Here is a 14,543-nt window from a genome sequence, read left to right as displayed (position 1 = left end):
TGGCTGGGCGGTGCAGCCGAAATGAATACAGTGGATTCCCAAGTCTCAATTTTGAGCCCTGCCCCCCCCGCCCCCCCACCCCCGCGTCTCTTGAAGTTCACAGCTGTGGGAAGAGGTTGCTTTTTTTCTGGGACTCCTGGCGAGGTCTCTTCTGTAATCTAGAGGGCTGGAGTATCCTGTGAGCAGTTTCAGGAGCTCTTTCTTTGTAAGCGCCAGTAACCGAGGGACTCATGCTGTCTACCTGCCTGAGCTGACTGTTCCCCGCATTATTCTTTTAAGATAATCTGGAAGAAATGTGAACTGGAAACATTAAGAGGGAATGCTCTCAAATTCATTTGAATTCTTTTTTGTTTTGTTTTGCTTTCAACATTTAAAAAAAAATTTGTAAACATTTATTAAATTCCTCTATTGTGTTTAGTGAGTATTTAATATATGCGGCTTTTACCCGAGACTAGCAGAAATACCTTCTTAGAGGTCATCCACCGCTCGCGTTCATTTTCGAATTCTGTTTTCTTAAGGCTGTTGTAATTCATTAATTTAAGGTATAAGCGTATATCATGAAACGTGTAACAGATTTCCCATACTTGTCTGTATACTTGTACATGAAATTCTTAGGGTGTTTTAAATGAAAATACATGCTTCATCAGGTTTGCATTATAATCCTGATTACTCCGCTACATATTAAAGAATTTAGGAAAGTACTTGCTTATTTCTTCGATCCTGCAAATTGTAATGAATTGTCATCGATATTTTTATTCAGCTGATCTGAGAAGGTCCACTTCTTGTTCAATGGATGATGGCATTTGAGCAGATACCCAAAAAGGATTGGTACAGCATTCTGGGGGCAGACCCATCTGCAAGTGTGTCAGACCTAAAACAAAAGTATCAAAAACTCGTATTAATGGTAAGTCTTTTCTTGCGGATTTAAATCATGGGGGGAAAACAATTTTTTTATGTGACCATAAATTTAGGTTTCTTATAAGCTGAATGTATAATATGAAAGCAAGAATTAACGTGTTAATGTGGTTTAACTGAAAGTTTCAGTGATATTGTAAAAGAAAAAAATTTTTTTTAAATTTTGAGGTGGGAAAACATTCTGGTTTGGAGCAGGGGATCTTAGTCATGCTGACTGAGTTAGAATCTTGATTCTACCACTAACTGTGGGAACTTGGGACAAATTACTTTCCCCCGTATGTGCCTCAGAGAGAATTAAATGAAATAGTCAAGTAAAATGCTTAGAAGTATGTTACTTAATAAGCAGTGTTAGTATCCAGTAGCCACTACCTACATGTGTCTATTGAGCACTTGAAATGTGGATAGTCCAAAATGAAATTTATTATAAATGTAAAATACATTTGAAGACTTAGTACAAAAAGAGAATATAAAATAATCAAACTTTATGTTGATTACATATTGAGGTGATAATATTTTGGGTTTATTGGCTATTTTGCATATTTTGTGCATAACGTATGTGCATATATTTGCATATAGTATAATTATGTTATCAAAATGGAATTAATTTGCTTTTTATTTTTTTAACATAGCATATGTGGCTTGCATTTATAGTTTGTGTTATGTTTTTATTGAATGGTGCCAATTTAGGCCATTTATACACTTTTGCACCTGACTCCATTCTTTGGTGAAATGAGTTGTGGTATTTAGTATCTTTCTGAACTGTTACTTTAATTTTTTTCAACCTGCATTGTGATGTGTCTGAAGCCAATATCAGTAACTCTATAATGGTCTCCAGTTAACCCAGTTTACAAAAGGGGTAGAGGACCAATACTTCTATAGCCTTAGTTGTTTCTGTAGTTTTTGTCAAATAGATCTGAGATTTTGCCAAAACTGTTAGTGTTTATTATGAGAGATGTACTGTCAGGAGTGTATTTATATCCCTTCTTTAGGTAATAAGTTGACTAAATGATATTAAGATTTCTTTTATCTCAGAATTTTTAGGATTTCTCTCAGTAAAGTCAAGTAGATTTGATTGAAAGTTTTTTCCTAATACTGATCATCCTTGTGCCTCATTTAAACTGAGAGATGAGGCTGGAGAAGTAGACTGGGTCTAGATCATGCAGGCCTTGTAGGCCATGTTGACCTTTAATTTGACAAGGAGAAGCCATTTACACTTAATATGGTAGCATCTGTCAAGCACCGAAGTGAATCAATCATTTTGCATACCCTTCTGTAACATATCAGAGAGTTCCATTTGCTCTAGATCTTCACCAACATTTGATGCTATTTGTCTCTTTCATCTCTTGGGGGTTTCTCAATTTTGCCACCATTGACATTTTGGACAGGATAATTCTTTGTTATTTGGGGCTGTCCTGTGCCTTGTAGGATGTTTAGCAACATTCTGGGTACCTATAACAACTAAAAATGTCTTCTGGGGGTCAAAATTGCCAACTTCCCCATCCCATTGAGAACCACTGCACAATTCTATATTTATAGTGATCTCTCAAGTGGCTTTATTTTGTATTTCTCTGATTGATGGTTTTAAGCACTTTAAAATGTTATTATTAGTCATTTGTATAATTATATTTCTGAAGTATCTTTTTAAAAATTTAAGTACATTCTTGATCTTGTGTATACATTGTGTATATTTTCTCCTAGTCTATGGCTTGCCAGCTCATTTTCTTAGTGGTGTTTTTTGATAAGCAGAAGATTTTTGTTTTGGTGAAATACAATTTATTACATGTTTGTTTTTTGGTTAGTGCTTTCTGTGTCTCTAAGAAGGTCATGAAAATATCGTCTTTTTCAATAAGCTTATAGTTTGCTTTTACCTTTAGACCTGTTTTTTTTTTTTTGTGTATGGTGTGAGGGGGGAGGTCATGCTTTTTTTCCCCTCAATGTGGATATCCAGCTGTTCACTTATTGCAAAGATTTTCTTCTCTGCATTGTATTGTCAATGTCTTGGAAGTGGGGGTCTATTTCTAGATTCTATTTTGTTTGGTATATTTGTTCTTTTACTAATACCTCCATCTTGATTACTGTAGTCTGTTTCAAAGTCATGTGAAGTTAAGTTCTCTAATTTTATCCTTCTTTTCAAGTTTAATTATTTTAATTATTTTAATTTGCTTGCATGTCCATAGAAATTTAGAATCAGCTTCTGAATTTCCTTTTAAAGAAATCCTGCCTGAATTTTAATTGTGTCTGTATTGAATATATATTCATTTGGCAGAGTGGACATTTAACAATATTGTGTCTTCTAATCCATGAATATACTATGTCACTGCATTACATAAGTTATCTTTAATTTCTTTCAGAAATATTTTAGAACTTTCAGTGTAGTACTGCACATTGTATTTATTTCTAGTTTTTTTGTGGTTTTGGTTCTGTTGTAAATGGTATTCTTCAAAATTTTCTTTTCTTTTTTTTTTTTTTTTAAGATTTTATTTGAGAGAGAAAGAGCTAGAGAGAGAGCATGAGCAGCGGGGAGAGGAAGAAGCAGGCTCTCCACGGAGCAGGGAGCCCGATGTGGGGCTCGATCCCAGAACCCTGGGATCATGACCTGAGCCAAAGGCAGACACTTAACCGACTGAGCCACCCAGGCACCCCTAAAATTTTATTTTCTACTTATTGAATGATGGCATATAGAACTATAGTTTATTTATTTTTATTTTATTTGTTTGAGAGGGAGTGCACGCACACGCACAAGGTGGGAAAGAGCAGAGGAGAGGAGAGAAAGAATCTCAAGCAGACTCCCTGCTGAGTGTGGAGCGTGTCCCACTGTGGGGCTTGATCCTAGGATCATGAGATCATGACCTGAGCCAAAAAATCAAGTCAGCTGCTTAACCAACTGAGACACCCAGGTGCCCCAGAAGTATAGATTTTTTTTATATACTGATCTCACATCCCACAATCTTGCTAAATTTGCTTTTTAGTTGTCTCAAAGTTGTCTTTGTAGATTCCTTAGAATTTTCTACCAATGCAGTTATGCCACTTGCACGTAAAGAGAGCTTTAATTCTTTCTGTACTCCATATGCCTTATATTTATTTTTCTTGCCTTAATGCACTAGTTATGTACTTCTATTATAGTGTTCAGTTGAAGTGGTGAGAGGAAATATCCTTGTGTTGTTCCTGATTTTAGAGAGGTAACCTACGGTATTTTACCATTAAGTATATTATTAGCTATATGTTTTTTTAGATGCCACTTGTCAGGTTGGGGATATTCTTCCTATTCCTAGTCTGCTAAGAGTATCTGTCATGAGTGAGTATTGAACCTCGTTGGTTTTTGTGTTTTTTTTTTTCATTTATTGAAGTCTGTATTATTAATTTTCCTCCTCTAATCTATACGTGCTAAGTTATATCGATGTTTCTTATGTTAAACCTATTTTGCATTCCTAAGATAAACAAATGTCATTTGTGCATGAAGTATTATGCTTTTTATATGTTGCAGGATTCCAGTTGCTGTTATTTTGATAAGGATTTTTATGTCTAGACTCATATATATTCGTGTAGTTTTCTTGTATGTCTGTTGTCTAAATTTAGTATCACGGTTATGCTGGCCCCATACAATAATGGGGGAGTGATTCCCATTTTCTCTCATTTCTGGAAGAGTTTGTGTAAGACTGCTATTTCTTTTTTAAAAAATTTAATTGAAGTTTAGTTGACATACAGTGTTATATACTAGTTTCAGATGTACAACATCATGATTAGAAAATTCTATACATTGGGGCGCCTGGGTGGCACAGTCGTTAAGCGTCTGCCTTCGGCTCAGGGCGTGATCCCGGCGTTCTGGGATCGAGCCCCACATCAGGCTCCTCTGCTGGGAGCCTGCTTCTTCCTCTCCCACTCCCCCTGCTTGTGTTCCCTCTCTCGCAGGCTGTCTCTGTCAAATAAATAAATAAAATCTTTAAAAAAAAAAAAAAAAAAAAGAAAATTCTATACATTATACAGTTGCTTACCACTGTAAGTGTAGTTACCATCTGGCATCATATAATGTTACCATAGTATTATTAACTATACTCCCTACACTGTATTTCTCATTTCCTTGACTTACTTATTTTATAACTGGAAGTTTGTGCCTCTTAATCCCTTTCATCAATTGTGCCCATCACCCCTATTCCTCTTTCCTCTGGTAACAGTTTGTTTTGTGTATTTGAATCAGTTTCTGTTTTGTTCATTTTCTAGAACATATAAGTGAAATCATATGGTATTTGTCTCTGACTTATTTCACTTAGCATAATACCCTCTAGGTCCATCTATGTTGTTGAGAATTGCAATCTTTCATTCTTTTTTTATGATTGGTAATATTCCATTATTTATACACCATATCTTCTTTATCCATTTGTCCATTGATGGACACTTAGGTTGCTTCCATATTTTGGTTATTGTAAATAATGCTGCAGTAAACATAGGGGTGCATATATCTTTTCAAATTAGTGTTTTCATTTTTAGGGGGTAAATATTTTAAGAATTTATCCATTTCATTTAAGAAGTCAAAATTATTATAATGTTCATACTGTCTCCTTATTATCCTCCTATTATGAAGGATTTGTAGTTATATATTTATTTTCATTCTTTATATTGGTAATTTGTGTTTTCTATGTCTTTTCTCCTGGTCAGTCTTGCTAGAGGTTTAGACATTTTTTAAATCTTGGCCAAGAACCATCTTCTGCTTTGTTGATTTTGTATTGTTTGTCCATTTCTCTTTACTTGATTTCTGCTTTTAATTTTATTATATCCTTTCTTCTACTTGCTTTTCTTTTTCTAGCTTATTAATGTAGAGAATTACATCATTGATTGTACACCTGTCTTCTTTTCTTACATAGGTTTTTAAAGCTATAAATTTCTCCTAAGCCTGAAGTACTCCTTTAGCTTCATTACATAAATTTTGATATGTTTATTTTTATTATCATTCAGCTAAAGATATTTTAAAATTTCTCCTGTAATAGTTTTCTTTGATCTGTGGATTACTAAGAGGTATATTGTTTAATTTCTAAAATTGGAAAATCCTCAAGTATCTTTTTATTATTGATGTCTAATTTAATTCTGTTGTGGTTAGAGTGTACTTGGTATGATTCCATGCCTTTTAAATTAACTAAAACTTTTTTTTATGGCCTACCTTATTGTCTATCTTGTGAATGTTCCCATGCACTTGAAAAATGGGTGTTCTGCCATTATTGAGAATGGTGTTCCATAAGTGTCTATTAGGTCAAGTTGATACTGTTGTTGAAATACTCTATATCCTTACTGATTTTTTGCCCATTTGTTTTATCAGTGTCTGAGAGAAGGACATTTACATCTCTAACCACGATGGTGGGTTTGTCTACTTTTCCATTAATTTTTGTTTCACTTATTTAAGATCTTCATTATTTTTAGGTGCCTGTGTATTTAAGATGTATCTCTTCATGAATTTGAACCTTCTGATATTATAAAATTCCCTTTTCTGTATTTCATAGTATTCTTTCTAAAGTCCTACTTATTTTTTTTAATGTTTTTTTATTATATTATGTTAGTCACCATACAGTACATCCCTGGTTTCTGATGTAAAGTTCGATGATTCATTAGTTGCGTATAACACCCAGTGCACCATGCAATACGTGCCCTCCCTACTACCCATCACCGGTCTATCCCATTCCCCCATCCCCCCGCCCCCCCCGAAGCCCTCAGTTTGTTTCTCAGAGTCCATAGTTAAAGTCCTACTTTGATATTAATATAGCCATACTAGCTTTCTTACACTTAGGGTTTGTATGATTTATCTTTTCCCATCCTTTGACTTTGTATCTTTTATGTTTTAAGTGTGTTTTGTTGATATAGAGAGTAGTTGGGGCCTTAAAAAAAATTCCAGCCTCTGTCAATCTCTGCCTTTTTACTAAGGGTGTTTAGTCCATTTAGGCAAAATGATTACCACTGTATAGTTCACATCCATCACCTCACATACCTTTAACTGTGGGTTAAGAACTTTTAAGATGGATGGACTCCCCTAGCAACTTTCAAGTATATCGTTGTTACTAAATTCACCATGCTGTGTACTAGATCCTCAGAACTTACTCATCTTATAACTGCAAGTGTGTATTCTCTGACCCAACATCTCATTTTCCCCACCCAATATTTCATTTATATTTGATGTAATTATTGATAGTGTTTGGGTTTAAATCTGTAATTTTCTCTTTTCCCCCTTTGGATTTGTCCTGTCTGCTTTTTGTTCCTCTGTTTTGCCTTTCTTACCATCTTTTGGGTAAATCAAGTATTTTGTATTATTCTGTGTTATTTCCTTTGTTGAATTTTTAGTTAATGCTTCTCTATGTGTTTTTAGTGATTTTTCTAGAGATTAAATGTAATAATTTTTAAGTTATCACAGTTTAACTTCAAAAAATATTATTACTCCACAGTGTGAGAACATTACAATAGCACACTTCATTTACTATCCTCCTTCCCCATTGTTCTTATTTTCAAAGACAAGATATGCTATAAACTCTGTAGTATAATGCTATTTTAAGTATTTCTATTCAGTATTCTTTTTTTTTTTAAAGATTTTATTTATTTATTTGATAGAGAGAGACAGCCAGCGAGAGAGGGAACACAAGCAGGGGGAGTGGGAGAGGAAGAAGCAGGCTCCTAGCAGAGGAGCCTGATGTGGGGCTCGATCCCAGAACGCTAGGATCACGCCCTGAGCCAAAGGCAGTCACTTAACAACTGCGCCACCCAGGCACCCCTCTATTCAGTATTCTTTTAAAGAGATTTATTGGTATGTATGTATCATATTTATTTTTTTCTGACATTTCTATGTGGTATTACTTTTTTTCCATCTATGGAATTTTTTGCCTTCATTTTGGAAAGATTTTTTTTTTCCCACTGGCTGGAGAACTAGACTGACAAGAGGTGGCTTTTTTTTTTCTTTTTTTCTTTTAAAAGCTTGTTTTAAATTGTTTCTGATGAGAATTCAGGTATAATTCATTTCCTTGTTCCCTTCTTTTTAATGTATCTTTTTTTCCCTCTGGTTGTATTCAAGATTTTCTCTTTAACTTTGGGTTTTCATGGTTTCTCTGTCATGTGCCTAAAATGTGGGGGTTTTTTGTGTTTATCTTTCCTAGGGTTAACTGAGTTTCTTGGATTTGTGGTTGATACCTTTCTTTTGCTGCTTTTGGAATATTTTTAGCCATTATGTCTTCACATTTTTTTCCTGCTTTTATCAAGATTGCCTGTGATACCTGTAATGGTAAAAAACACAGTCCTATGTTTTTCCTTTACTCACACACAATTCTTCTGTCACCAGATGTGTGGATTTTGCACACATCAAGCAATTTCCTGCAACACTGGCAGGATTTCCCATTATTCTCTTCAATTCTGACATTACCTGGCAATAGCTCATATCCCACAAAGTTAAGGTCTTATGCCCACAAGACTGCCCTCACTCAAGATGCCAGTCACAAGTCCCAGGTTGTCACCTGTACTTCTGATTGACAGAACTTCTGACTGAACCCCTTATAAATTAGGGTTCCCAGACCCCTTCCTTGAGTTTGATAATTTGCTAGAATGGCTCACAGAATTCAGAGAAATAATTATGTTTACCAGTTTATTGTATAATAAAGGATATGATAAAGGGTGCAGACGAACAACTAGATGAAGAGGTACATAGTACAGGAGCTTCTGTCCTAGTAGAGTTGGGGTATGCTACCCTCCTGGCCTACAGATGTGTGTGTTCACCAACCCAGATGCTTTCTGAACCCTGTGCTATTGGGAATTTTATGTAGGCTTCATCAGGTTGGCATGATTGATTATTAACTCCGTTTCCACTCCTTTTTCCTTCTCTGGAGAATGGAGGGTGGGCCTGAAAGTTCCAAGCTTCAAATTATGGCTCATACTTTCTGGTGAGCAGCCCCCATCCAGGAGGCCACCAAGTCACCCTGTTAGAATAAAAGACACTCCAATAACCTAGGGGGATTCCAAAAGATTTAAGAATTCAATGCCAGAAACTGGAGGCAGAGACTTATGTATATATTTTCTATTATTTCACAATATCCATGTTGCTAAAACCGATGGTCAATACTTAGTCTTTATTTTGATGTATTACTGAGATGACCATTTATCCTACTTTTCCCAGAGTAGTTGAGGTTTATGCTTGTTGTCCTGGCATAATTAATAACTCCCTTTTTCATTTTCTGAAGTGTCAGAGTTTAAATTGTAAATTTAAAGAGATTTTTTTGTAGTTGTATATGGTTGTGTCAGTTAGTACCACAATTAACATATGGAACATTTCCAAAATGCTAAAAAGTTTCTTTTTGCCTTTGATCCCCTGATGGCTGATGATTCTGGTGCACAGGTGAGTGTGGCACCACTGAACTGTGTTATAGTGTCTACAAATGTGAGGAACTGAAGTCCCAGAGAAGGAGGGTTAAAGTGAGAAAAGGGGGGAAAAAAAAGACACTTAAAAGGAAGAATGATTGGCCCATCTGTCTCCAGATAAGCTTTGCTGTACTGGCTCCTTGTAGAGGAGAAAACTTTCTAGACCAATCTCAGTTAAAAAACAACAACAACAACAACAACAACAACAATTTCTTCTCCTAACTTGGTTTCCTCCTAAGCCACATAGAGCTGAAGGCTTCTGAGCAAAGTTGATGTGGATAGCTGGGTAAATTGCTTTGGGATAGAGAGGTAGGGCTACTAGGTACTTTTGGTAAGCTGTGGAAGAAGCTTTGGAAAGGGGGAAAGACACTCTTCCTGGGCATTCCAAGGATGGGACCTCTTCCTCCAGTCAGACACCACTTTGTTAGGTGATAAATTTAAACTGTCAACCCTACTTATATAACAGCAGCTTTTGACACAGTTTATCACATACTCTTCTTCTTCTTCTTTTTTTTTAATTTGACAGAGAGAGACAGCCAGTGAGAGAGGGAACACAGGCAGGGGGAGTAGGAGAGGAAGAAGCAGGCTCCCAGCGGAGCAGCCTGATGTGGGGCTCGATCCCAGGACTCTGGGATCACGCCCTGAGCCGAAGGCAGACGCTTAACGACTGAGCCACCCAGGCGCCCCTATCACATACTCTTCTTTGATATATTTTCTTCACTTATCTTCTAGAACATGATATTTTCCTAATTCACCTCCTACCAATTCATCTCTGGAAAGTAGGAGGTACTCAAAATAATATTTGTTCAATGAGTGAACTGTATGAATGTAGTCTTCTTTATATTTTAATTTCTCCGTTGATGATTTTAATTTTGTATTTGTAATTTCTAGCAACTCTGCCTATTTACTGAGTTTCCTTTTGTGTGTGTGTGTGTGTGTGTGTGGCCTCCTGTTATTGTTTGAGGAATAAAATATCTTTCTAAGGTTAATAAAGTTCTCTTAAGTTTTCTTCTTCGACTCTGTTTTTTTTTTCTCTTCTTTTTGTTATAGAGGTCCTTTTCCCTATAATTGGTTATCGTTGGTCATCTGTTCATCTTTAAGAATGAAATGTTCTACTTTCCACTGCTTCATTATTAGTGTATAGGAACACAAGAGATTTCTGTACATTAATTTTGTATCCTGCGACTTTATTGAATTCATTTATCAGTTCTAGGAGTTTTTTGGTGGGGTCTTTAGGGTTTTCTATTTGTAGTATCATGTCATCTACAAACAGTGAGAGTATTACTACTTCTTTACCAATTTGGATGTGTTTTGTCTCTTTATGTTGTCTAATTGCTGTGGCTAGGACTTCCACTGCTATGTTGAATAAAAATGGTGAGAGTAGACATTCTTGTCTTGTTCCTGACCATAGGGGAAAAGCTCTCAGTTTTTCACCATTAAGTGTAATGTTGGCTGTGGGTTTTTCAATAAGGCCTTTCTTATGTTGAGTTATGTTCTCTCTAGACCTACTTTGCAGGTCTTTTATGATGAAAGAAATTGAATTGAATTCGATGCAAACAAATGGAAAGACAGTCCATGCTTATGGGTTGGTAGAACAAATATTGTTAAAATGTCCATACTACCCAAAGCATTCCACACATTTAATGCAATCCCTATAAAAATACCAACAGCATTTTTCTCAGAACTAGAGTAAACATTCCTAAAATTTGTATGGAACCACAAAGGTTCTCGAATAGCCAAAGCAAACTTTAAACAGCCTGATGTGGGGCTCGATCCCAGAACGCTGTGATCACGCCCTGAGCCAAAGGCAGATGCTTAATGACTGCACCACCCAGGCGCCCCAACCACCAGTTTATTCTCTATAGTTAAGAGTCTGGTTTTTTGTTTGTCTGGTTTTTTTCTTTGTTTCTTTGTTTTGTTTCTTAAATTCCAGATGAGCGAAATCATATGATATTTATCTTTCTCTGACTGACTTATTTCACTTAGCATTATGCCCTCTAGATCCATCCATGTTGTTGCAAATGGCAAGATTTCATCCTTATTTATGGCTAAGTAATAGTCCAGTGTGTGTGTGTGTGTGTGTGTGTGTGTGTGTGTATCTGTGTATCTCACAACTTCTCTATCCATTTATCTACTGATGCACATTTGGATTGAAAAGAGAGGCAATTTTGTTAAACCTATATCATAACGAATGAAATTAATAGAAGAGGAATTTTAAGTCCCATTTATCTAGTTATAAAACAAATAAGTTGCATATCTATGTATCTATGAATCTATGCATTTCTCTATCGATATCTAGGTCAGCTTGTGGACCATCTCATCTACTTAATGGAAACCCAGATTTCCCTATTTTGATTACGAACTTAAAAATCCACAGAATTCCCAGAGAGTTAAATATTGACAGAAACCTAGTTCTCCCTGTGTGTTACCTTTACGTTTCTTTTTGATGACCTTCTAACACTTTTCCTTTTTCCTTTTGTTTTCAGTGCCACCTTGCATTCTACCCCTCAACCTGATATATCCAAATCCAGAACATTCTCTGATCTATCTCCACACAGTAAACCTCTGGTTTTCTGCTGTGGTAGGAGAGAAGAGATACCTGGCTTTATGATGAGGAGAGCTGGAGGTCTGATTATATCTTCTAAAGTCTCAACCAGTCTTCCTGTTGTTAGTCCTGTTCCTCAGCCCCACTCTCAGAGGTACTTAAAGCCTTCAGTTCCTCAGTTTGTCTACCCTCTTTGGGAATAAGCTTGCCTCCTAATTGTCTCTTGCTTCAGGCTAAGGTTTCAGTTTTCTCAGGTACACTGAATTGGTTGGTGACCATATGTAGATCAGTTTTGTATCTTCGCAAATTTTGATATCTCTCATGTGCTTTTTCTCTTTTTTCCTCTTACATTTGTTCTTATGCATTTATGCTTTTGCCTTTGAGAAATTAGTACTCCTTTGCTGGTATTTTAGTGGAGTTCTGGGAGGAAATAAGGATAAATATATGTATGAATTTGTCATTTAGTGGGAGCCCTGGACTATTTTCATTTCCTTTTTGGGGCTAGATACCCTTCCTCTGCTTTGTGCCTTTGCATTTGCTGCTCTCTCTCCCTGATCCACTGCGCCTCTTCCTCTACCTCAGCCTATTAACTCTTAACTCATCGTTTCACAATTATTTTAGTTTTAACCCCTCCCGCCCCTGATCCCCGCATGTCCCCCTTACATGTGCGTTTGTTCCCTGAGTAGAAGTGCATTTACTATTATTTCTCTAGGACCGGAGAGGTATAGCTGGCAGGTAAGGAGAACAAGGACAGCTGGAGCATGATAAAAATGTTTGTGCCTGTGTTTCCTTTTAGAAGGCAGGAGAGACTTGAGCGTGTTTAAATTTTATGGGAAGTAGCCAAGAGAAGGCTTGGGACTGAAGTTATAGGAGACAACAATCACTGACAGAAAGCATTTGGGGATGGGATCTGAAGCATAGGTAGAAGGATTAGCTTAAGGTAAGAACAATGTGTCATTGTTTCAGGACAAAAGGATGGGAGGACGGATGCAAGAGCACGTTCCTTTGTCAGTCTGGTTGCAGGAAGTTGGTGAGCTCTTATTTGGTGGTTTCTTTTTTTCTCTGTGAAGAAGACAGAGTTACCTGTTTAGAGAAGGTGAGAAAGGAAGTGGAGCAGCAAATTAGAGAGGATTTTAACTGGCATTTTTCTGGGAAGGCTCCCTATAGGTAACTATGTACGCTGATAGCAGCAAAAGTCTCGCCAAACAACTAACTGTACAAAGGGCATCCAGAGCTATAAAGAAGCACCAAAACAGTCAGCCTCGCTTCTTGGCCTCCTTTGGCCTGGGTTATGGTGACTTTGGTCCCTGTATTACAGCTTAGCACAGTAACTTGTAATTATGGCCGTGGGTTAAATTATGTTTAGTATATTCTGTTCATGAAGACAAGGAAGTATGTAGTAATAAGATGTAATCGGTAGGATGTGTATTGTCCTTTATAGATTGTACTTCACAGTTTACAAATGCTTTCACATCTTATCTGGTTTTATCCTGTCAGCAGCCCCATACAGTAGGTAATATTATCCCTATGTTTGCAATCGAGGAAAACTGTGGCTTAGTTACAATTAAGTGGTTTGTCTGAGACACACAATTAGTAAGCGGTAAAATCTAGACTTGATCACATATTCTCTGCCTCTAGACTCTCTTCCATTATATCAGACGTCTCACAATTGCCATCCAAAAGGGTTTATGGTTGTTTAAAGACATCATTTTCAGTGTTCTGGGTATCCATGGAACACCTCATTCATGTACAGGTAATGAAGTATTACAGAAGGTCAGGCATAATTACTGCTCTGTTTTAATTTTGAAGGGATCTAGATATGGAATGAAACTTATCTTCCTTATTCTTTTTGTATAAGTTTAGAGTTTCTAAAAGAGTTGAGAAAAAGAAAATTATACGGGGAAACCATACTATTTATCATGTTTATCGGATTTTTTTTTTTTCAAAAACAGACTTCAAAGTTTGTATTCTTTCCAGTTTGAATTACCCTTTTTCCCCCTCAGTCTGTGTTTTTCAACAATGTCACAAAACAATTGGGAGAATAAAATTACATTTGACAAATACCATTCTGTATCTAATTTGTAAAGAGACACATTTATTACGTGTACTTTTCCAAGTTCAGAAGACTTCGAATTTAACACCTCCTACATAATTAGTTGTTGGGATAAAATATTGCTAAATCGTAGGCTGGTAAGTTTACAATGCATGTTGATTTAGTAAATACTGTTTCCTTTTTTCAGTTTTTGTAAATGTAGTGCTTATTCAAGGTCCCAATTCTGAAAAAATTCTTGCCAACTAGCAGTATTTCCCAGCAGCATTTCATTAATAGGGACTTTACTAATTAATAAAAGTGCACTGCCCTTGTTATCTCCTTATGAACCATTTTTAAAAATATATTTTAGTTTTCTACTAATATAAATTGAATAATAATCCACTGCTTTGAAATGGTATAGGGCCAAGAATGATTAGTTATATTCCCATAGTTGTTGTGGTTATGCATGTGAAAATTGCTGTTTACTAAAGATAAAGCCTCCCCCACAAAGCTTTGTCAAATTGAAAATTGGGGTTTTTTCACATTGATGTTGATAATATTACAGGATACCTTTCAACTGGAAAAGAATTATTGTGTTGGAAAATTATATGCTGCTGTTACAATATGTTCCATAATCTTAAATAAAATCCATGTAATTTGAGGCAGGAGTGTGCA

General features: G+C 36.1%; 1 long non-coding RNA gene across 3 annotated transcripts in view; it reads left to right on the top strand.

Annotated features, from left to right (window-relative positions):
* Positions 1 to 14,543, top strand: part of LOC103680468 — a 56,902-nt gene that overhangs the window by 143 nt on the left and 42,216 nt on the right. Inside the window, exons 2-4 of one of the 3 annotated variants that reach the window (XR_005833104.1) lie at positions 761 to 904; positions 6,224 to 6,261; positions 11,778 to 11,990. This is a non-coding gene — a long non-coding RNA (uncharacterized LOC103680468). The remainder of the gene's footprint in view (positions 1 to 760; positions 905 to 6,223; positions 6,262 to 11,777; positions 11,991 to 14,543) is intronic. The other 2 variants (XR_573117.2, XR_573116.2) reach the window with 2 other exon arrangements.

The sequence above is a fragment of the Ursus maritimus genome, unplaced genomic scaffold (assembly GCF_017311325.1).
Source record: "Ursus maritimus isolate PB19 unplaced genomic scaffold, ASM1731132v1 scaffold_68, whole genome shotgun sequence".
Taxonomy (NCBI): domain Eukaryota; kingdom Metazoa; phylum Chordata; class Mammalia; order Carnivora; family Ursidae; genus Ursus; species Ursus maritimus.
Note: the sequence above shows the minus strand (reverse complement) of the source record. Positions and strands in the feature narration are given on the sequence as shown.